The 22246-nt window shown below is 40.2% G+C and overlaps 1 protein-coding gene across 3 annotated transcripts in view; it reads right to left on the reverse strand.

Annotated features, from left to right (window-relative positions):
• Nucleotides 1-22195, reverse strand: part of FAM118B (family with sequence similarity 118 member B) — a 48638-nt gene extending 26443 nt beyond the window's left edge. For 2 of the 3 annotated variants that reach the window (XM_049654687.1, XM_049654685.1), the window contains exon 1: nucleotides 22111-22194. The gene's annotated coding sequence lies outside the window, so the exon portion shown is untranslated. Of the gene's footprint in view, nucleotides 1-22110 lie in introns of all 3 variants that reach the window. The other variant, XM_049654684.1, reaches the window with a different exon arrangement.
• Between the last annotated feature and the right edge of the window lie 51 nt (nucleotides 22196-22246).

The following is a 22246-nucleotide window of genomic DNA, read 5'->3' on the forward strand; positions in this document are numbered from 1 at the left end:
ACACTGAAGGACAGAAAGGCTGGGTGCCATAATTCAAACCAAGGCAGTCTGCCTTCCAAGTTCATGCTCTGAACCACTCTATTACAACCTAAAAGTGTCCTCCAAGTTTTAGCAACTCACTTTTTTTTTTTTTTTTTAAGTAGGCTTCATGCCCAGGGGAGAGCCCCATGTGGAACTTGAACTCATGACCCTGAGATCAAGACCTGAGCCAAGATCAAGAGTCTGATGCTTAATGGACTGAGCCACCCAGGTGTCCCTGTTTGTTTTTAATTTGCACACCGAAACTATCAAAAAAGGAGATCCCACATTCCAGACAGATTTACACAAAATAATTCTGGGTAATGCTTGATAGCTGCTATATGACCAGGCACTCTGCTGATATAATCATGGCACTCACCTAAATTCAGAAGCTGAATGAAACAGCTTTTTCTGGTGACAGATGCCATTTGTTACGTACCCCCTACCACCACTAATCTACATAGACGGGTCGTGTCATTTTCTCCTGGAAAATATGCTAGGCCACTTTCCCTGGATTCTAACAGATGGTAAATTCTTGGTGTCTACACCTGAATACTAAGCTTTCTTTTTTTCTTTACAAAATCAACTATTCTTTTGTTTGTTTAAAAACATTTTTTTTAACGTTTATTTATTATTTTTGAGAGACAAGAACGTGAGCAGGGAAGGGGCAGATAGAGGGAGACACAGAATCCAAAGCAGGCTTCAGGCTCTGAGCTGTCAGCACAGAGCCCAATGTGGGGCTCAGACCCACGAGCCATTAGATCATGATCTGAGCTGAAGTCGAACAGTTAACCAACTGAGCCACTCAGGTGCCCCAGAGTCAACTATTCTTAAGATCCATTCTATCTACATAATTTAAGAGAACTGAATATGGCCAATGGGTCCTAAGAATTGTTACTGCAATGTTTTGGGTCCTCTTATTTAGGAACTAAATAAGAAGAAATTCAATATGGCCACATTAGATGTAATCATATACACATCCTGTTTTCTAACAGGATAACATCTTTCCTTCAGGCAAAAGGATGCCTCATACAATCTCACATATACACTCTAGTGGCATTGGAGCATAAACCGTATCCTATTTCTTCTAGAGTACTGTTTCAGTAAAAAAAACAAACAAACCCATTTTAGTGTTTACCCTAAACAACATGCAGTTACCCATAAAGAGCTTTCACAATGATTACGAAAATCTTACAAGGAATTCTTTTTTTTTTTTTAATGTTTGTTTATTTTTGAGAGCGAGAGAGAAACAGAGAGAGCAAGTGGGGGAGGGTCAGAGACAGAAGGAGACACAGAATCCCAAGGAGGCTCCAGGCTCTGAGCTGTCAGCACAGAGCCCGACCTGGGGTTCGAACTCAAAACTGTGAGATCATGACCTGAGCTGAAGTCAGAAGCTTAATTGACTGAGCCACCCAGGCGCCCCGACAAGGAATTCTTAACATGCATCAACTAGCTCGCACACTTATTTATGTGATCACTGAGTTTTCATTTTAGGGGGACTTGCTATGTACAACAGAGGGGGGAAAAGCTTTTCTGCCACAAGAAGACAAAGGCAATCACCTGTGGCAGCGTCTTTGTTACTATAATTACTGCTAAAGCCACTGAAAAATCCTTCAAGGCCGAGAGAGTTCAGCAAAATAAAAGTCGGATATTTGGTAAATGCTGAGGAAAGTAACAGCAACCTCATTAACAATTTTTTAAGGCCTAAGTCTTCATATAGAACACATACACTTTGAAACCCATCAGCTTGGCAAGAAATAGAATGCTTCTATCTTGTGAATGAAAGGGAAAAATCAAGGCGAGCATCCTTGGAAAAATCCATTAAGAAACACAGAAAAGGGACAAGTGGAAAGGGGGCTGAAATTAACTTCATATAAACTAGAGGACTTGTGGATTTGAAAACACTGAAAAATCTCAGTAGTTCTTGCTCTTGGTGCTACAATGACAGCAAAATCTGGTTCCCCGAAGAATGAGAGTGAGGTCTCCCAGCCTGCTTTTCCTCACGCTGACCTAGTGGTCTCTCCCCAGGCTTCCAGTGTGTAATCTTCAGTTCAAACAACTGACAGGCCAAAAGGAACTCAGGATAATACATTTTGGTATATGGGCAGACAGAACAAATCAAAAGGAGAGAAAAATTCTAATGATGGCATTTTTGCCTGGAAATAAAAAAATCTACAAATGACTAGCTTGAGGAAATGGTACATCTCTTGCCTTAAAAGACCAGCTCTGGGGTGCCGGGATGGCTCAGTGGGTTAAGCATCCAATTTAGGTCATGATCTCACAGTTCGTGAGTTTGAGTCCTGCGTCAGGCTCGGTACCGACAGCTCAGAGCCTGGGGCCTTCTTCAGGTTCTGTGTCTCCCTCTCTCTCTGCCCCTCACCCACTCACTTGCTCTCAAAAATAAACAAAATTTAAAAAACTTAAAAAAAATAAAAGACCAGCTGTATTTACAGTAAGCTCTCCCCCATTCCATTAAATATATAAAACCTTGACTAGAATAAAGACTGGCTTATTTCTCTAGCATAAACACAGAAAAGGGTTAACTTCAGTTTTTAAGAGAAAAAGATAGTCACCCTCTGACTTGGAAGAAACCAAATCCTTCTAGTTGTGGCTTTTGGACTAATTCCAACACATCTGGTTTTCAGTAACTAAGGGGGAGGAATGAAGGAAAAGATATCCAGTATAAAGTACTAAAAAAGTAATACAAAAGCAACAAGCTTATTGCCAATTAACAAATTAATTTTACTAAAGTAGTTGATAAATTCAGTTCTATAACATAGATTGCACCCCTTCCTATCAATGTGTAAAAAAACTTTCCATTTCTTCCTAATAACACAGAGAGGTGAAACTGATATATAAGAACTATATGTGAGGACTGGATTCCTCTGTGTACCCCCCAGTCTTGAAGTGTTTCCTCTACCTCTGGTTAACTTAGTTTGCTCTTACTTCTGTATCTAAATTGTATGTGCCTGATATCCTCTATCTTCTGTCACATAAGATCTGTCACACTTATTTCCTGAAAATATGCTTTAATGTAGTCACTGATAAAATGCCAGACTGACACTACTTACTCTTGGCATTTTACCAAGCAATGACCCATATATGAGCAATATGAGAACGACCTCATCAGAGGTAGGGTTTCTGAAAAACTCTAAGGAATTGAGAGGTTTACCCCAAATTCTATGGTCTTTTTATTCAAGTCCTAAAATCAACCACATTGGTATTCCAGGCTCAAGAGCTCAGATGTTATTTGTTTCAGTTATTTTCAATTATAAAACCAAAGTAACACATCACATATATATAAGGAATAAAATTGTTCTTTTTCAATTTTTTAAAAAATTTTATTTTAGAGAGAGCCAGCATGAGTGGCGAGAGCGGCAATGAGAAAGAGAGGGAATCTTAAGCAGCCTCCACACTCAGCATGGAGCCTGATGTGGGGGATCAATCCCACAACCCTGGGATCATGAATGACCTAAGCCAAAATCAAGAGTTGAATGCTCAACTGACTGAGCCACCCAGGTGCCCCCAAAATTGTTTTAAGAAGGAAGAGTAAGACACCCAAATTAAAATTTCATTTGAATTAGAAGTTGGTGACTAAAGTTGATGATTTTATCATGCAAAAAATAACTTCCTTCTTTGTCACTGCTTTCTCTCCTGTGAAGCTTCTGAGAAGGTATATCCTGAAAACAAGAACACGCGTTTCTAAGAAAGGGGACTTTTTAAAAATTTTTACTTTTGAGAGAGAGACACACAGAGGGCAAGCAGGGGAGGGGCAGAGAGAGAGGGAGACACAGAATCCGAAGCAGGCTCCAGGCTCTGAGCTGTCAGCACAGAGCTCCACGCTGGGCTCAAACTCTTGAACTGTGAGATCATGACCTGAGCTGAAGTCAGATGCTTAACTGGCTGAGCCACCCAGGCGCCCTGGAAGGAGACTTTTTAATAAAATATTTTCCACGTATCAAATAGTACAATCATACAATTTCATCACAAATGACACAGGCTATTCAAAGAAAATGAGATTAAGTAAATCTTTAAGGGCAAGGTTTTATGTTCTATGGAGTCCTTGAAAACTAAATTTCTCCTCTGAAGACAGTGTGGCGAAACCCTCAAGGGCTTACTGTTCTTGCCAAAAGAGCACACACGATACTGCTGCATACAAATGTAGATTCATCCCAGTTTGGGCGACCCCAGAAGATATTCTCATTACAGAGTGTTGCTCTTTGAGTTAATCTGACAAGTCTTAAAGGGAAGACTTTTCTGTCATAATAAAAATAAAAACGTTTACTAAGATTATGCCACCTAATTTCCACCCCCTGCTGCTTTTTACTTTCTTGAGGATTTCTGATTCAAACAGTACTGAGTTTGACGATTAAAAAAAAAGTTCTATTTTGACAACATGAAGTTTGGCAAATGCAGTCGGTTAAGCATCCGACTCTTGATTTTGGCTCAGGTCATGATCTCAGGGTTTGTGAGATGGAGTCCCACACTGGGTTCTGTGCTGAGCGCGGAGCCTGCTTAAGATTCTCTGTCTCTGCCCATGCTCACTCTAAAATAAAAAAAACAAAAATAAAAAACGATTTTGCTCCTTACACGTGATATGCTACTTTGGTTTTATAATTGAAAATAACTGATATAAACAATAGGGAGCCGGCTTGGGATTCTCATTCCCCCTCTTTGCCCCTCCCCTGCTCAGGTTCGCTCTCTGTCCAAATAAATAAGTAAACATTAAAAAAAAAAAAAAGCCCTAAGTGTATTGAATGTTAATAATGATAGGGGTGCCTGGGTAGCTCAGTCAGTTGAGCATCCGACTTTGGCTCAGGTCATGATCTCACAGCTCGTGAGTTCAAGCCCTGCATCAGGCTCTGTGCTGACAGCTCGGAGCCAGGAGCCTGCTTTGGATTCCGTGTCTCCCTCTCTCTCTGCCCCTGATCCACTCACATTCTGTCTCTGTCTCTGTCAAAAATAAATAAAATAAACATTAAAAAAAAATTTTTTTTTAAAAATAATGATTAAGTGAATCCACATCAACACAAGGTGAAACACCTCAGAGGTCCCCACATTGTGGGTTTGTAATCCAAATTCCATTAAACAGCAAAAACAAGGTCAGAATATAAGATACAAAGTAGATTTGTTTTACAATTACTCTTAGAGTTAACTAAAAGGAAAAGAAAATGTTCTTCAACATTAAGATAAACAAAAAAAATTACTGAGGTTCAACTTAGTCATTACTTTCAAGTTCATGTTCAAGTACACAGTTAACTTTAACAGATATAGCAGATAAAAAATAACTGAATAGGGGCACCTAAGTGGCTCATTCGGTTAAGTGTCAGACTCTTGATTTTGGCTCAGGTCATGATCTCACGGTTTGTGAGGATCTGTAAGTTTGAGCCTGGTGTTTGGATCTGTGCTGACAATTTGGAGCCTGGTTGTGATTCTCTATCTCCTTCTCTCTGCCCCTCCTCTGTGCTCGCTCGCTCTCTCAAAAATAAATAAACATAAGAAAAATTTGAATAGACACCTATCTTAGGTTAATTATGTTAAAAACTCAGTTATCAGAATGCCCAAGAAAGAGTGATTTTAAGAATAAGCTCGCTTTGAGTGTATTCAATTTCTTTTAATCTTGTCATACAATAAAGCTATAATGTCTACCAAAATGCTAGGCTCTTGAACTTCCCACTTAGAATGGCAATGGATTGGTGGCTTAAAGAGACTGTGATATTTCCTTTTAACAAAAAAGACGGTAAGAATGCTAAATTCTTGGGTGATTCATATACAGTCCTATCTGGAGGAAGAAGGAAAAAAAGCCCTGCAATGTTTTCAAAAGCACTTCTAATTTGCAGTTCTATGAATGCACACCATTTTCCTTTTTTTCAGTGAGCATAAAGTACAGATGAACCTTGAACAATGGGGGGTACCCCAAACCCCTCTGCTCAGTCAAAAATTCACACATAACTTTTGACTCCCCCAAACCAATAATAGCCTACTGTTGACCATAAGCCTTACTAGTAAATGAACAGTTGGTTAACATATATTTTGTATGTTATATGTTATATGTATTATGTACTGTACTCTTATAATGAAGTAAGCTAAAGAAAATAAAATGGTAAGAAAATAACAAGGCAGAGAAAATGCATTTACAGTAGTGTCCTATATTTATCAAAAACAAATTTGCATATAATAAAACAATCTCATGTACAATTGCACCAAAAACAATAAAATATCTAGGAATAAACCTAACCAAAGAGGTGAAAGACCTGTATTCTAAAAACTCTGAAACGCTGATGAAAGGAATTCAAGACAATGCAAAGAAATGGAAAGACACTCCGTGCCCATGGGTTGGAAGAACAAATATTGTTAAAATGTCTATACTACCTGGGACACGTGGGTGGCTCAGTCTGCTGAGCATCTCACTTCAGCTCAGGTTACGACCTCATGGTTCGTGAGTTTGAGCCCTGCATTGGGGGCCATGCTGACAGTGCTGAGCCTGCTTTGGGTCCTAGGTCTCCCTCTCTCTCTGCTCCTTCCCTTCTTGTGCTCTCTCAAAAATAAGTGAACATTAAAAAAAAAATGTCCATATCACCCAAAACAATCTACAGATTTAATGCAATCCCTTTCAATATACCAATGACATTTTCGCAGAACTAGATCAATCGTAAAATTTGTACGCAACCACAAAGGACCATGAATAGCCAAAGCAATCTTGTATAAGAAAAACAAAACTGGAAGTATCGCAGTCCCATATTTCAAGTTATGTTACAAAGCAGAAGTAATTAAAATTGTATGGAATTGCCACAGAAATAGACACATAGATCAATGAAATAGAACAGAAAACCCGGAAAGAAACTCACAATTATACGGCCACTTAATCTTCTACAAAGGAGGACTGAATACACAATGGGAGAAAGACAGTCTCTTTAACAAATGGTGTTGGAATAGCTGGACGTACACATGTAAAAGAATGAAACTAGACCATTTTATTTCACCATACACAAAAATTAAACTCAAAATGGATTAAAGACCTAAACATGAGGGGTGCCTGAGTGGCTCAGTTGGTTAAATGTCCAGCTCTTGGTTTTGGCTCAGGTCATCATCTCATGGTTCACGAGTTCAAGTCCGGAGTTGCGCTTTTTGCTAACAGCAAGGAGCCTGCTTGGGATTCTCTCTCCCTTTCTCTCTGCCCCTCCCTCGCTCTCTTTCTCTCTCTCACAATAAATAAACTTAAAAAAAAAAAAAAAAAAAACCTAAATGTGAGACATGAAACCATAAAAATCCTAGAAAAGAACACAGTCAGTAATTTCTCTGACACTGGCCATAGCAACATTTTTCTAGATAGGTCTCTTGAGGCAAGAGAAACAAAAGCAAAAATAAACTATTAGGACTACATGAGAATAAAAAGTTTCTGCACAATGAAAGAAACAATCCACAAAACGAAAAGGCAACCTACTGAATGAGAGAAGATATTTACAAATGACATATCTGATAAAGAATTAGTATCCAAAATATGTAAAGAACTGGTACAACTCAATACCCCAAAACCAAAAAATCCAATTAAAAGGGGGCAGAAGACATGAACAGACATTTCTCCCCAAGACATCTAACAGACACATTAAAAATACTTAACATTACTCATCACCAGGGAAATGCAAATCAAAACTACAATGAGGTATCACCTTACACCTGGAAGAATGGCTAAAATAAACAAAACAAGAAACAGCAAGTGTTGTTAAGGATGTGGAGAAAAAGGAACCCTCTTGTACTGTTGATGGGGATGCAAATTGGTACAACCTTTGTGGAAAACAGTTGGGAAGTTCCTCAACAAATTAAAAATAGAACTACCCTACAACCCAAGAATTGCACTACTGAGTATTTACTCAAAGAATACGAAAACACTAACTCAAAGGGATACATGCACCCCTATGTTTATTGCAGCATTATTTACAATAGTCAAAACTATGAAATTAGCCCAAGTGTTCATCGACAGATGAATGGATAAAGAAAAAGTGATAGACACACACTGGAATATTATTCAGTCATAAAATAAAAAAAGAATGAAATTTTGCCGTTAGCAACAACATGGATAGAGCCAGAGAGTATAATGCTAAGTGAAATAAGTCAGAGAAAGATAAATACCATATGATCTCATTCATATGTGGAATTTAAGAAACAAAACAAAGGAGCAAAGGGGGAAAAAAAAGACAAGCCAAGAAACAGACTCTTACCTATAGAAAACCAACTGATGGTTACCAGAGGAGTGGTGGGCAGGGAGGGGATTAAAGAGTACACTTATCATGATGAAAAAAAATCTGCATATAAGGAGACCCATGCAGTTCAAACCTGTGTTGTTCAAGGGTCAACTGCAGAATGTTTTGCTTCAGAAAGTCAAAGACCCATGCTTCTGAGCATTTTCTTCAGTGATCTTACTTCAACTTCAACCTCAGGGGAAACTAGGCTAGAAACAACGAACACCAATTCACAGACAGGACTCAAATATAAAAAACAACCATGACACATTGGGAAAGGAATAGATGATAAAGAAGTTTAAGAAAGTACACAAAGATACTCTATGAAAAACAAAATTCAGAAACATGAGAAAAGATTATGGCAAGTACGAGTGGGATAACTCCAGTGATTGTCCTGGATGAACTGGTTCTTTATAAAGCACTGTGCTTCGGAAACAAAAGACCCTGGGGGCACCTGGGTGGCCCCTTCAGTGAAGCATCTGACTTCAGCTCAGGTCACGGTATCATTCATGGGTTCAAGCCCCACACTGGGCTCCCTGCTGTCAGCACCTAGCTCGCTTCAGATCCCGTCCCCACCTCTCTCTGCCCCTCCCCAACTCGTGAGCGTGTGTGCACTCTCTGTCTAAAGTAAACATTAATTTCTTTTTTTTAAAAAGGACACTGAATACATATACCAATGTAATACACTTGGTATGCATGGGACATAGGCTATACTCTATTAGATTGTTATTGCTGAGGACCTTATGAATGTAGTGTAATGATTTATTTAGACTAGAAACTTAAGAAAAAACAAGGAAAACTGCGCAGAGTCAGAAAACAGAAAATTAGACCACCTAATTAAAAAAGTTAAAAGGAAGGGTGCCTGGGTGGCTCAGTCGATTAAGCATCCAACTCTTGATTTAGGCTCAGGTCACATGATCTCAAGGTTCTGGAGTTGGAGCCTAGAGTTGAACTCTGTGCTGACAGCAAGGAGCCTGCTTGGGATTATCTCTCTGTCCCTCCCCATCCCCCACCTCTCCCTCTTCCCCTCTCTCTGTCCCTCGGTCTCTTGTGCGCTCTCCCAAAATAAACATTAAAAAAAATGTTAAAAGGATTTAGAGCTACTGAGTTTGAAAGAAATCAGGGAAGTAAACCAAATCTGCTCTTAAAGGGCACTTTCTCCCTAAGCCCAAACCTCAAGGCTATCACTGCCCTTCTTAAAGACAAGAACATTTGGCACCCTTGCCATCTTTGCTATAAAACAAAGCCTTCTGGCTTTTAATCTGGAAATGTATAAACTGGAATGTTTCTACTAAATGCTAGGCCTTAAAAGCATGTGATCCAACATCATTTCTTATTGATAGAAAAAGATTTTTTTTGTTTAGCTGCCCTATGAAATTAGCTTAAATTTTGTGTTACTTTGGAATTACCAGATTCAAGACATGGATCTAGGTATTCATCAATTACCATCTACATAACATTTGAAGGATGGAAATTCTATGCCCTCTTATTCATTTATTTTGGCTTATGAACTTTTTTGAAGTTGAGGAGAAACTTGTTCCTAGAAAGCCAAGGAACTCCCTCCCTTCCTCTGGACACACTGGCCTCTTTCCTGGTCCTCAAACAAGCCTGGTACACTCTGGCCTTGGGGCTTTTCTTTGTATTCGTTGTTCCCTCTGCCTGGTATGCTCTTCCCAAGTTCCAAGTCGTTGCCCCAACCACACCTTCTCAATCATGCTACCCCCACCACCCTATTTAAAAGTGCAACTTCTGGGGCGCCTGGGTGGCTCAGTCGGTTGGGCGTCCGACTTCGGCTCAGGTCATGATCTCGCAGTCGGTGAGTTTGAGCCCCGCATCGGGCTCTGTGCTGACAGCTCAGAGCCTGGAGCCTATTTCAGATTCTGTGTCTCCCTCTCTCTCTGACCCTCCCCCGTTTATGCTGTCTCTGTCTCAACAATAAATAAACGTTAAAAATAAATAAATAAATAAATAAATAAATAAATAAATGTGCAACTTCTCCACTCAACACATTAACTGCTCTAGTTTTTATTTCAAAACACATACCACCCTCTAACGTACTGATTATTTTTATGATTAGTATAATAAATACACTAATTATGTTTATTTTTGGTCATCTGTCTCCTCCCAGTGGGAAGTAAGCGTTTCAAAGGTAGGAATCTTTGTTTAGTTCACAATATATCCCAAGATCCTAGAATGGTACCTGGAACAGAGTAGGCATTCAGATATTTATTGAATGAATTAACTCAAATGCAAAATGCTGCTCATGATTAAAACTACAAGAATTTCCCATGACAGAAAAAGCATTTCCTACTAAGAGAAATACCCACCCCATTAATCCTTTTTTTAAATTTAAGTTTATTTATTTTGAAAGAAAGAGGGTGAGGTATCATGTGGTAGGGGCAGAGAGAGGGAGACCGAGAGAAACCCAAACAGGCTCCACACTGTCAGTGTGGAGGCTGATGTGGGGCTCAAACTCGTGAACCATGAGATAATGACCTGAGCCAAAATCAAGAGTCAGATGCTTAACCAACTGAGATAACCAGGTGCACGTCCCTCCCATTAATGCTTTTAATACAGCAAAAACCATGAAAGACCGTTTCTTTTTTAAGTGAAACATGGGAAAAGTCACATTCCTGTGAACACTTGTATGCACAGTAAATCAACATTCAGACTATCATTTTCCAGACATGGCAACGAGGGACGGTAATCTGATTCTAGCAGGCAATAGGATTTCAGACTTAAGGTTTCAAGACTATCCTCTGTCACTAATTGAACGATTTTATACATGAATCATTTTATGTTTATAACTCAAGTTTCTGATATCTAAGATGTAAACTGATTCTTAAGGGTGGATTCTTAAGGCAAGAACTCTTTCTGGCAAATGACTCAAGGACATCAGTACATCAGTATTTCGGGCTAAGATATCAGTTTCTGTATTTTATAGATTAAATCTATCTAAAGTACTTTCTTTACACACGACCAGAGAAGAAGAAAAGCTTATGTAGCAGTAAAAGGGATTTCAAAACACAAATCGGATTAAGTCATAGTTTAAAACCATTCAATGGCTTCTCACTGTGGTTAATAACATTAAACTCCTTACATCAAGGCTACAAGACAGGCTTGATCTGACATCTGCAGCCCTCTTCACAATATCCCATCCAGCCCTCTCCCTCATTCACCAGGCTCTAGAGCCACATGGACACACACTGTCCTGGCCCACACACCGAACACGGCTCAGGGTGGTATATTCTACAAGTATTTCTGGCTCCATCCCATCCTTGAAGCCTCAGCTTACCTGTTACTTTACAGGGGCTGGTCATCCGCCCCCCTCACCCCATTTGGCTCCTTATCTGCATCTCTAACACCTGCAATTATTGGCCTCTCCCTTAAGAATGAAAGCTCTTTAAAGACAAGTACAGTTGGTCTTATTTATAGTCCTATCCCCAGCCCCTAGCACATTCTGTTATACAGTTAAGTGTCTATACAGAGCAGTAAATGCTCAAATATTTTCTGGCTGAATGAGTATGCACCTACCATGAATTAATGTAAGGTTTAAGAGATCAAATTAAGGTCTAAAAGATACTTTTAATTCTATAAGGTGTAAAAACAAGATGAATGGGTGAAGTGTTATTTTATGCCACACAAATACCTTCTGTGACTGATATCCACCGGCTACCTATTTACAACAAATGTTCAGCACTACACATAAAAATACTCACCTGCTTTGGAAATCTTCGTCTTTCAGTTTTCTCCTTCCCCACCACATGAAAAGAAACTGAGTACTTTTGTAAAAAGTCTATAGATTTGTTTTATAAAACAAAGCTACATGCACTGAACTCTGTCCACTTCTATTCTCCTATTCTATCTATTCTACAGGTTTCCTATGGCTGGTTATGGCTACATTCTGTATATGCTGTATACAGAGTTGAAAATGACAGGGATTGTATTAGTCCCAAGTTGTTGAATTTTCACATTCAAAAGTCCATTAAATGCCAGGCATATGCTAACAATGTTATTACCACCACATCCAGCTCCCCTCCACCAAACACTACATAATATTTACAATGAGCCAGGCACTGGTGTCTACACCTTAAAATGTTCACTCTTCTGTGAAGCAGACACTAGTATCATCACACACCAGACATTACAGACAATGGCATTGAATCAGAGACGTTAAGTAACTTGCTATAGGTCACACAGCTATTAATACACTGGGAGGCTGATTCCAGAGTGCATGTTGTGAACACACAATGCAACACTGTTCCACAAAGGTGACTAAGACCATACCCTGAAGGGCCATACCCTTCAAAAGTCTCCACCTTTTAGGGGAAACAGAACTGTAAACTATTTATGACACATTGGTGCTAAGTTTAATATGTTTGTATGTGGTACAGTAAAGATTAACAGTTGTGTTCAAGGAAGATCAAGAAAAGGGGACACATCCCTCCATGGCAAAATTCAGTGAAATAGTCAGTATTTATCTTCCTTTAGGTCTTGGAAACATCTGACACTTAATTCCATTCTCTTCTGGACATAGGATTTTCCTGATTTTCCTCCTGTCCCTCTAGAGGAAGCTCTTCTTCCTCCTCCATCTAATCCCTAAATGTTGAGGGTCCTCAGCAAACTGCTTTCAGTTCTCCATATAATCACTTCACGTATTCCCTCGCCTCCCCTTCCAGTTACTCCAATGATTTAAAATACCAACTAAATGCTAGCAACTCCCATATCTCAATCTTCAGCTCAGATCTCTCCTGTGTTTCAGACCCAGGAGACACCTGGGTTACACAGTCCTTCACATACTTTAAGGTACTTTAAGACATACTTCAAACTTAAAGGTCAAAAAACAGTTCAACAATCTGTTCCTTATCATGTGGTGTTAAGGTCTATGACCCATAGAAGTAATCTCTGGGTCACAGGGTTACAGGCGATTATTTCCCTCTTTCTGTTGCAAGCACCAACACAATTATTTTTTGATTTTGAAAGAACTATCATATACTTTAGGAATGTACTTAGAAAGCAATTTCAACCATCCTTAAGAACAAGAGAATGATAAATGACAGGCAACTCAGGAAAGTGGTTTTAGCTTCTAACCTTAATCTGGCTTGATATTCTTTTCAGGATATTTGCTTTTTTCTAACAAAAATTAACTCAAAAATATTCTCTTTGATCTGGAAATGAACTCCAAGATGAAAGCATTATTTAGACCCGAACCAAGAATCTGAAAGCTAAAAAAAAAAAAAAAGAAAGAAAGAAAAGGTATCACCTGCCACAAGAGGCCACCAGAACAACTAGAAAGATCAGGCTAAGGGAGAAGAAACAGCTTTAAAAGCACTGCTTTGCTGAGCAGGTAGCATCAGTGTTAAAAAGTAGCAGTGAAAAAAACAGAGGAAACAAAATAGGTGAGCAAAAAAAAGGTTAGGAAGACCTAAAAACATACTTTGTTAAAAGTGCAAAGGAGGTCAGTGCTAGATGGAGGGAGGACCTGGAGGGAGAAGCAAGAGTGGGCTGAGCAGCTTGAGCCCAAGGGACACGGACACTTTATCTGGCATAAGAAAGCACCCCTCCTCCTTGACTAGAGAGGAAAAGGTCCCCCCTAGGCCCTGCAGGAAATATGTTAAGTACAGTAAAGTACAAAGAGCAAATGAAAACCACCCTGTAATCCTACCTGGAGATAACAACTGCTGATATTTTGGTTTATGTGTTGATATTTTGGCAGTTTTCAAGAGAAACTCTTGGAGAAAGTGCAAGCATCCTGGTTTCATGCTCATCAAGTCAAAAAAACTTTGCTAGAGTTTGCAGTTGCTTTTACACTGTAAATTTTCTATATTACACACCAGCCCCTCTTTTCAATTTATTTTTCTTTCAACTTTTCTTCATTTATCTTAGTAAAATGAACTTTGAACAGTACTCAAATAGCTCACGGATTCATCAAAAGAGCAGCAGTAGAGGTTTCTACAGTAGAATAAAGCAGCAGTACAATCCTAGTGCCTGAGGGCAGTGAGGAAATCAGGGTGAATGGGAACTGGGAGGGAGTGTGAGCAAGGCTAGATCCTGCCCACTCCCGGAGCACATGGCTTCATGCAATCTACAAAACTGAGGGGTGAAGCACTAAGCTCTTCTCACATGCAGGGCTTGCCATTATTTGGGGGTTGATATTCATTCTGGCAATAGATCTTAAACCTACTCCAATGCAGAGAGCAAAAGTGAAAAACTTTAATGGGTCCTCTTTGAAGTTATCCTATCCGCACAGCAAGAATAGATATTATGAAAAAGAATCAAAGAAAAAGAAGAGATGGAGAGGGACAGAAATCAGAGGAATAATAGAAGAAAATGTCCCAGAACTGAAGGACATGTATTTCCAGAATGAAAAAGTCCACTGAATACCCAGAACAACAGCTGAGGACTCACACCATGGTATGTCATTAAGAGATTCCAGAACATCAGGGACAGAATATTCTCAAAGCTTCCAGTAAGGGGGGGGGGGGGGGGAACCCAAAAAAAGGGGGTCTCATAAAAAAAGGATTTGAATTGCTATGTCTGTGGAGCAATTACAGATACCAGATTGTACAGCCATGCCTTCAAAATTCTGAGGGAAAATTATTTCCAACCTAGAATTCTGCAACATTTCCAAACTATCAAACAAGTGTGTGGGCAAATACTTCTTAGGAAATAAAGATGTAAGCCAAGAAATGGGACATGGGTGACAGCCCATGTTCCTGAATGATATACCTGGATAGTAGTTCTCCATAGGAAACATCAGGTGACACATCTGAGCTCACAGAAAAGGTTACTGGTAAGAATGTGACAATTATGTTTGAGCATCTGGAAAAAAATTAACGGTATGTAGGTATGTGGGGAAAAAACAGGCAAAGGTCAACCTAAACACAAGAGTGGAGCTGAGACAAATCATCTAGCTCAACAGGCCAAACACTGGAGGGAGAAAAAAGCAAGAAATAACATATCAAATGATTTAGAGGGGTGCCTGGGTGGTTCAGTCCATTAAGCGTCCAACTCTTGATTTTGGCCCAGGTTGTGATCTCAGGGTTGTGAGACTGAGCCCCAGCTGGGGCTCCACGCTGAGCACGGAGCCTGCTTGGGATTCTCTCTCTCCCTCCCGTGCACAGCCACGCACTCTCTCACCCAAAATAAACAAACATTAAAAAAAAAAAAGAAAGAAAGAAATATGAAGATAATACCTAAGGAAAGAAAAAAAATAACTGAGGGGCTACCTCTAAAGAATGAGATTATGAGGTGGGGAGAATGGAGGGAATGGCTTTTTTTCCCACTAAGTCTTTAAGCACTACCTGACTCTTTAAACCATACACGTGAATTACTTTGATAAAAAACAAAATTAAAATGGGGAAATGTTGCCTAGTATACTGGGATCAGTAGACGCCAGCGTGGATTTGGTTTTCTTTCTTTTTTTTTAATTTTTAAATTTTTTTTTAGTGTTTATTTTTTTTTTTCCTCAACGTTTTTGTTTTTTTTTTTTTTTTTAATTTATTTTTGGGACAGAGAGAGACATAGCATGAACGGGGGAGGGGCAGAGAGAGAGGGAGACACAGAATCGGAAACAGGCTCCAGGCTCCGAGCCGTCCATCAGCCCAGAGCCTGACGCGGGGCTCGAACTCACGGACCGCGAGATCGTGACCTGGCTGAAGTCGGACGCTTAACCGACTGCGCCACCCAGGCGCCCCTAGTGTTTATTTATTTTTGAGAGAGAGAGAGAGGGGGAGAGAGAGAGGGAGAGAGAGAGGGAGACAGAGACAGACAGCGAGTGGGGGAGGGGCAGAGAGAGGGAGACACAGAATCCAAAGCAAGCTCCAGGCTCTGAGCTGTCAGCACAGAGCCCAATGCGGGGCTCAAACTCATAAACCATGAGATCATAACCTTAGCCGAAGTCAGGTGCTCAACTGACTGAGTCACCCAGGCACCCCTGTATTTGGTTTTCTAACTCAGTTACACTACAGCTCTCCTACTAACTGCTAGTGGAGGTTATTTTCATTACCCTAACAGTATTATTAAACACTTACATCATGTTCCAATTATTAACAACTGAAAAACACACAAACAACAATCTGCTTCTTTGACTTATTGTTCAAATTTTCAAATAATGCAGAAAACAGGTTTATTCAACTTAAGCAACAAGTTGTTGCAAATACCTTCTTAAATTTCTCTAGGGACCCTGACATCCTCTGGCTTTTATCCAACCACAAAGGTTGAACAGTCCCTCAATTTTCCATTGTTCATGTTCTGGAAACATGGTTTCCATGTTTACCCTTCCAATGTATATTCCTTTTCCCTTAAGATACTCTGTTCATCTTCATTTATATAAACACCACAAAATACATATTTCTTCACAACTGAAAATACTCTCACGTAATGATCTTATTTTAACTTATAATCATGAAATGCTGACTAATAATTTGAATATCTTCTACATGCTAGGCACCACATATATATTGATCTCAGCACTTACTGCAACAATACTAGGTTAGGTAGTATTAATTCCGTTACACATATGAAAAAACTGAAGCTGAGGAGAATTAACACTTATAAATGGCAAAGCGTGATGCAAACTTCAGTCTCTTTCTAGAAATACCAAGCTGCCTTACTTCTAGCAAGCACTGGGATTTCAGAAATCATCATTGTTCACCCCACCTGCTTTTTGGGGTGTGCAATTTAAGTAAGGTCCAAAACACTGAAGTGTATCACCTAAGTGGCAGAATTAGACTAAATTCCATACCCCTTGATTCCTACCCTGTTTAACACCTTTTAAACAAATCTATAAACCTGGTGCTATACTGTATGCAGGACATACCTAATATTTTTTGAGCCTTAACTATGTGCTAAACTCTACACGAGTGCTTTATCCCACATTAACTCACTTACTCTTTACAGCAGTCCTAAGGCAGACAACATCCACATTTCACAGGGTAAAAAATCTAAAGTAAGAGAAGTAACTTGCACGAGGTTACACAGCCAGCAAGTAGCAGAGCCAGGATTCCGAAACCATCTTTCTGACTCCCAAGTGTAAGCTCTAAGCCAGTGTACCAAGCACCTTTAAGGTACAGGCCACACGTCTCCTCTGAATGCCCACAGTTTTGTTCTTCTAATTAAAAGAATATGCATGAGGGGTGCCTGGGTGGCTCAGTCGGTTAAGCGGCCGACTTCGGCTCAGGTCATGATCTCACAGTCCGTGAGTTCGAGCCCCACATTGGGCTCTGTGCTGACAGCTCAGAGCCTGGAGCCTGCTTCAGATTCTGTGTCTGCCTCTCTCTCTGACCCTCCGTCGTTCATGCTCTGTCTCTCTCTGTCTCAAAAATAAATAAACATTAAAAAAAAATTAAAAAAAAAAAAAAGAATATGCATGATATGTGGACTTTTCTTGAATCCCAATTCAAACAAATTAACTATTAAAAAGAGACACCCAACTGAAAATGTGTCAACTGCTTGCTTGATGATACTAAGAAATATATTGAAAGGGTGATAATGGTGTTGTGGTTTTGGTAAAAACCAGTGCTTACCTTTTATAGATACATACTGACGTGTTTACCAATGGTTTAAAACCATCTCGGAGATCAGGGTAGGGTGGAAAACAAGAGTGGCCCTGTATGGCCCTGTATTGGCTGGTTGTAGAAACTGGCAGATGGAAACATGGGGTTCATTATATTCTCTACTTCTATAAATGTGTGAATTTACAATTAAGAAAAAAAAATGCAAGATTAAAAAAACCTGAGAAAAAACATTTTAACCATATTTGGGAAACAGAGCTATGAATGATTTTTTCCCATCTTTTTTTGTTACTATTTTACACATTTTTTGTATTACTTTTATAATGGAAACCATAAAATACACTTTTTAAGGAAATTCTCTATCTTCTAAAGAGGCAGAGCAAAACTGCCCATAATCTAATTAGGTCAAAACATTGTGACAAAAGCATTCCCCATCTCTTCATCAATTAACTACTTTTTACAAACTTTTAGAAGGGCCACTTTGTAAGGATAAGTATGATCCTTAGATATAAGCTAGCTAAGAGCATAAAGGCACATAAGAGAGAAATAAATTAGAAGCGGACTTAACAAACATAACTGATAATACAATTCCTCCCAATAGAGTTTGGGTCCAAGCCCTTGATTTTGTAATGCTGACCTTCCTAATGGTCAAACAGGCTACAGGCTAGGGATCCCCTCAGCCTATGGTGGAGTCAGGTGGGGTCAGCCTCAGCATCCAGGCCAGTTGTCCTCTGTGGGTCACCTCCAGTTTTCCTCCATGAAACAATTATTTCCACACATACCATGATATGGAAAAGTTTGGGAAGACTAGTTTAAGCCAGACCTGTCTTGAGCATCATTCAAGAGCCGAATAAAAGTACAACGAGGGGTAGGAGGATAACGGAATCTCTTTAAATTGCGGATATGGAAAAAAGAACTAACATCCAGAGTACAGGTTATAACACAACGTTTTAGAAAACCACTGTTTTCTAATATATATATATATATATATTTTTTTTTTTTCTTTCTCTATCTGTACTCTCTCTTATGCCCCACTTAGGAAATCTTAAGGTATATTCCAGCACCACTCAAAGAGGTGGGTGACCCCCAAATATAAATGTTAGCTCAGTGGCTCTGGCAACAAGAGCAGAATCCTGATTCTCTGTGCTTATGCTAAATGTATGCAAGACAAGTCTGAAATAAATTCTGTTTGTTAAGAAAGTACTTAAGGGTCAATGGAAAATCTTCAACGAATCGAAGCTTAGAGCCCAAATGACTTGGTTCACAGGAGCTGAGCTGGGACTAGTACCCAGATCTCCCAGCTGCCAACAACTTCTCTTTCCTGGACACCTCCAGGGAGCTCCTGCTAATTGCTTCCTTGAATCTAAAACCATAAAATGATATCCACATACTTCCTGCTCTTGAGGGAACTGAATTGCTGGTTAATCTGCAACTAGCAAATCCCTGTTTAAGGAGCCAGAATCTACCTTCATGCCACTAATCAATCTTCACTTTGTGATATTTAAACACAAGTTCCTTTATTAGTTAGTCACTCTTTGTTTACATTTGTGAAATAAAAAGGTGACCATGTTCTTGCACAGCAGGAAATACCCTCAAAAATGAATTATCAAGTGCTTCTTTATATTTTTTTAAAAATTTCAAATGTTTATTTATCTTTGAGAGAAAGAGCGGGAGAGCATGCAAGCAGGGGGAGGGGCAGAGAGGGAGACACAGAATCAGAAGCAGGCTCCAGGCTCTGAGCTGTCAGCACAGAGCTTGATACGGGGCTTGAACTTACAAACAGTGAAATATGACCTGAGCGGAAGTCAGACACTTAACCGACTGAACCACCCAGGTGCCCCTCAAGTGCTTCTTTAAACGGTTACTTTGGGGGAACACATTATGACATATACCAAAATCTATGCAAAAAAGTCATGTTTGTACTCTCTAAGAATGAAGATACCACCACACCCCTCTAGTAGAATTTGCTTCCTTGTACTGAGAAAACAGTACAGACTTGCTTCCTGTCTGTACAGAAAGGAAGCAATATAGCATTAAGATACAATATAGCATTACAAAAACAAAAGACAGAAAATATATTTGCATAAGTTCTTGTACATGCAGAGAGCGGCTCTACTTTAAATGACCAAATGCCTAGACCCCTAGGAGAAGCATTAAGATCTAACTTCTGTACCCATATTGGCTAAAGTTGTACTGTGAAAACAAGCAAACAAACAAAACCTTTGAACTCTTCAAATATCTTACAGTTACAAAAAGAAAAACCTGAAAGTTCCTTCTTCAGAAAAAAAGTGACCAGTTTTTTTATTCTTCGGTATTACAGTTTGTACCTTGGGTTACCCTGAAACCCAAGAACACAAGCTCTGTTGTCACCAGCATTGACATCTGAGTTGGTTCTTCATTTGTTTCGTGCTACAGAATGCCAATTCTGCAAGAACAGGTGTCATTTCTTGAATGCCAAGCAGAGGTTAAGGCAGAAACAGCCCTTACACAAAATTATAAAAACGCTATACCTAAAACAAGTTCATAATTAACACAAGGATCTGAATTTAAATCCTGACATCCATATTTCAGAGTCCTTGGAAAAGGAGGCTTCATGTCCCTAACTGAAATTAATAAAATTTGAACCTGCATCTGGAACATATCAGTAAAAGATAGTAATTCCCACCTTTTATAGATCTATGTCTTACCTGTAAATGTGAAGAAGAAAAAAAATAAAGAAGAAGAAAAGTTGTTTTCCAACCTCCCTCAGGATTCTTCAAATTTATATCGTGATCACCTGTCTTATTACAGAAACATACACAAGCCTTCCTTCCCATTCTTCATACATTTACTCCCACACTTCCATTCTTCAGGTCAAAAACTGACAGAAAGAAGACAATTCGAATGTTCAGACACATCTAACACATGTCTGTGATGCATGCAGCCATCTAAAGAATGAATATTTGTGAGTTTACTCTGTGCCAGATGTGGGTTTCACAAAGAAAACATGAGCAATCCTCAAGGGACTCAGGCTTCAACAGCAGCTGCCAATGATACATCCTGACCTGTATTCAAAAGCAATTCAAACTCAAAGAACAGTACCGTGTAGGGGAAAAGACCACCGGATGAAGCATAACCTCTTTACTGATCGTCTAGACTGAAGTATCCCAGCTGATTTCCCTGCTATCAAAGCCTTCCTCTCTTTAATCTGTCCTGCATTCAACTGCCAGATTCATTTCTAGAATTCCAACTTCAAGGAGTCTCTCTCCTGCTCAAGAAGCTTCAAACACTCAATACTTATCACATCTAGTTCAAACTCTTCTTCAACTTAAAGTTTTCCATAGGTTAGCTCCACTTACTTGTTCAACTTTATGGCACGCCCAATATGGCTCCCTTCTGCCCGTCCCTTTCGAAGGGGCGTAATCGCAAACCTAATTCCACTACCTATACCAACTCCTCAGGGAACCTTCATTCTAAGCAGTCTTAAAAACTGTGTCCTCTAGTGTCGGTACAGATCCATTGGTTTTCCAAACAGCTCTTCGGAACTCGCCACTAGGCTTCTTAACAAATGGCAGGTATGTCCCGAGATACTTTTCCCATTATCACCCCCAACCAGATGTTCATCTTTTCGGCCACCCCCGGGGTGAAGTCACAGGGAGTCGCTTACAGTTTGGGCATGAGAGTCCCAACACCGCACCTTGTTAAGAGAGGGAGAGAGGGTCTAGGGCGGTTGCAAAGTAGGGAGGGGAAAAAAAAAATGAAGGAAGCAGCAAAGGGAAAGGAAGGTGCGTGCTCTGTACTGTATTTTCAGTCTTTGGAAGGAGCAGGGAGAGCATAGGGGGAGAGGAGACTCCAAAACAAACAAACAAAAAATGAATTCTTGAAGAGTAACATAAGAAACTCAAGGTATTCCCTAAGGAGGAAATACGGGCTGGGGCCCCTGGGTAACGGCGGGGCTCCCCATCATCCCCGGGAGAGAAGGACAGGTTACAACCTGAAACAAAGAGGAGGTGAGGGGTGGAGAGGCTACAGAGATCCGGGCATCTCCGAAGGTCGAACGGCAAGGAAATGAGAGGTGACACGACGCGTCCCTCAGGGGACTCGCCGGACACCAGGGATGTGGTTGCCAAGAGGGACGAGGTAAGCGCCCAAGAAGGCTCTGGGGCGAGCGTTTATGGGGCATCGCTTCCACGGGGCGCGGGGGCGGGGAGGTGTTTGTGAGTGGGATCTTCTCGCAAAGGGAGAAACGGTTCCCACTGCAATGCTCTCCGAGAACAGAAACCCCAGAGTCGTGAAAACGTTAAAGCGTTGATGAACCGGCATTTCCCAGCCCGAGCCTGGCTTCCCAACACACTCACCGAGTCTCCTCCAAACGCCACCGCTCCAGCTGCAGCTACCGGCCGGCGCAGCCGCACTCTGCGCGCACCGCCCCACGTGACTCGGCCGAGAGCCCGCCTCATGCCCACGTGATCCCGAGAGCCCGCCCATCCCCTC

The sequence above is a fragment of the Panthera uncia genome, chromosome D1 (genome assembly GCF_023721935.1).
Source record: "Panthera uncia isolate 11264 chromosome D1, Puncia_PCG_1.0, whole genome shotgun sequence".
Classification (NCBI taxonomy): Eukaryota; Metazoa; Chordata; class Mammalia; order Carnivora; family Felidae; genus Panthera; species Panthera uncia.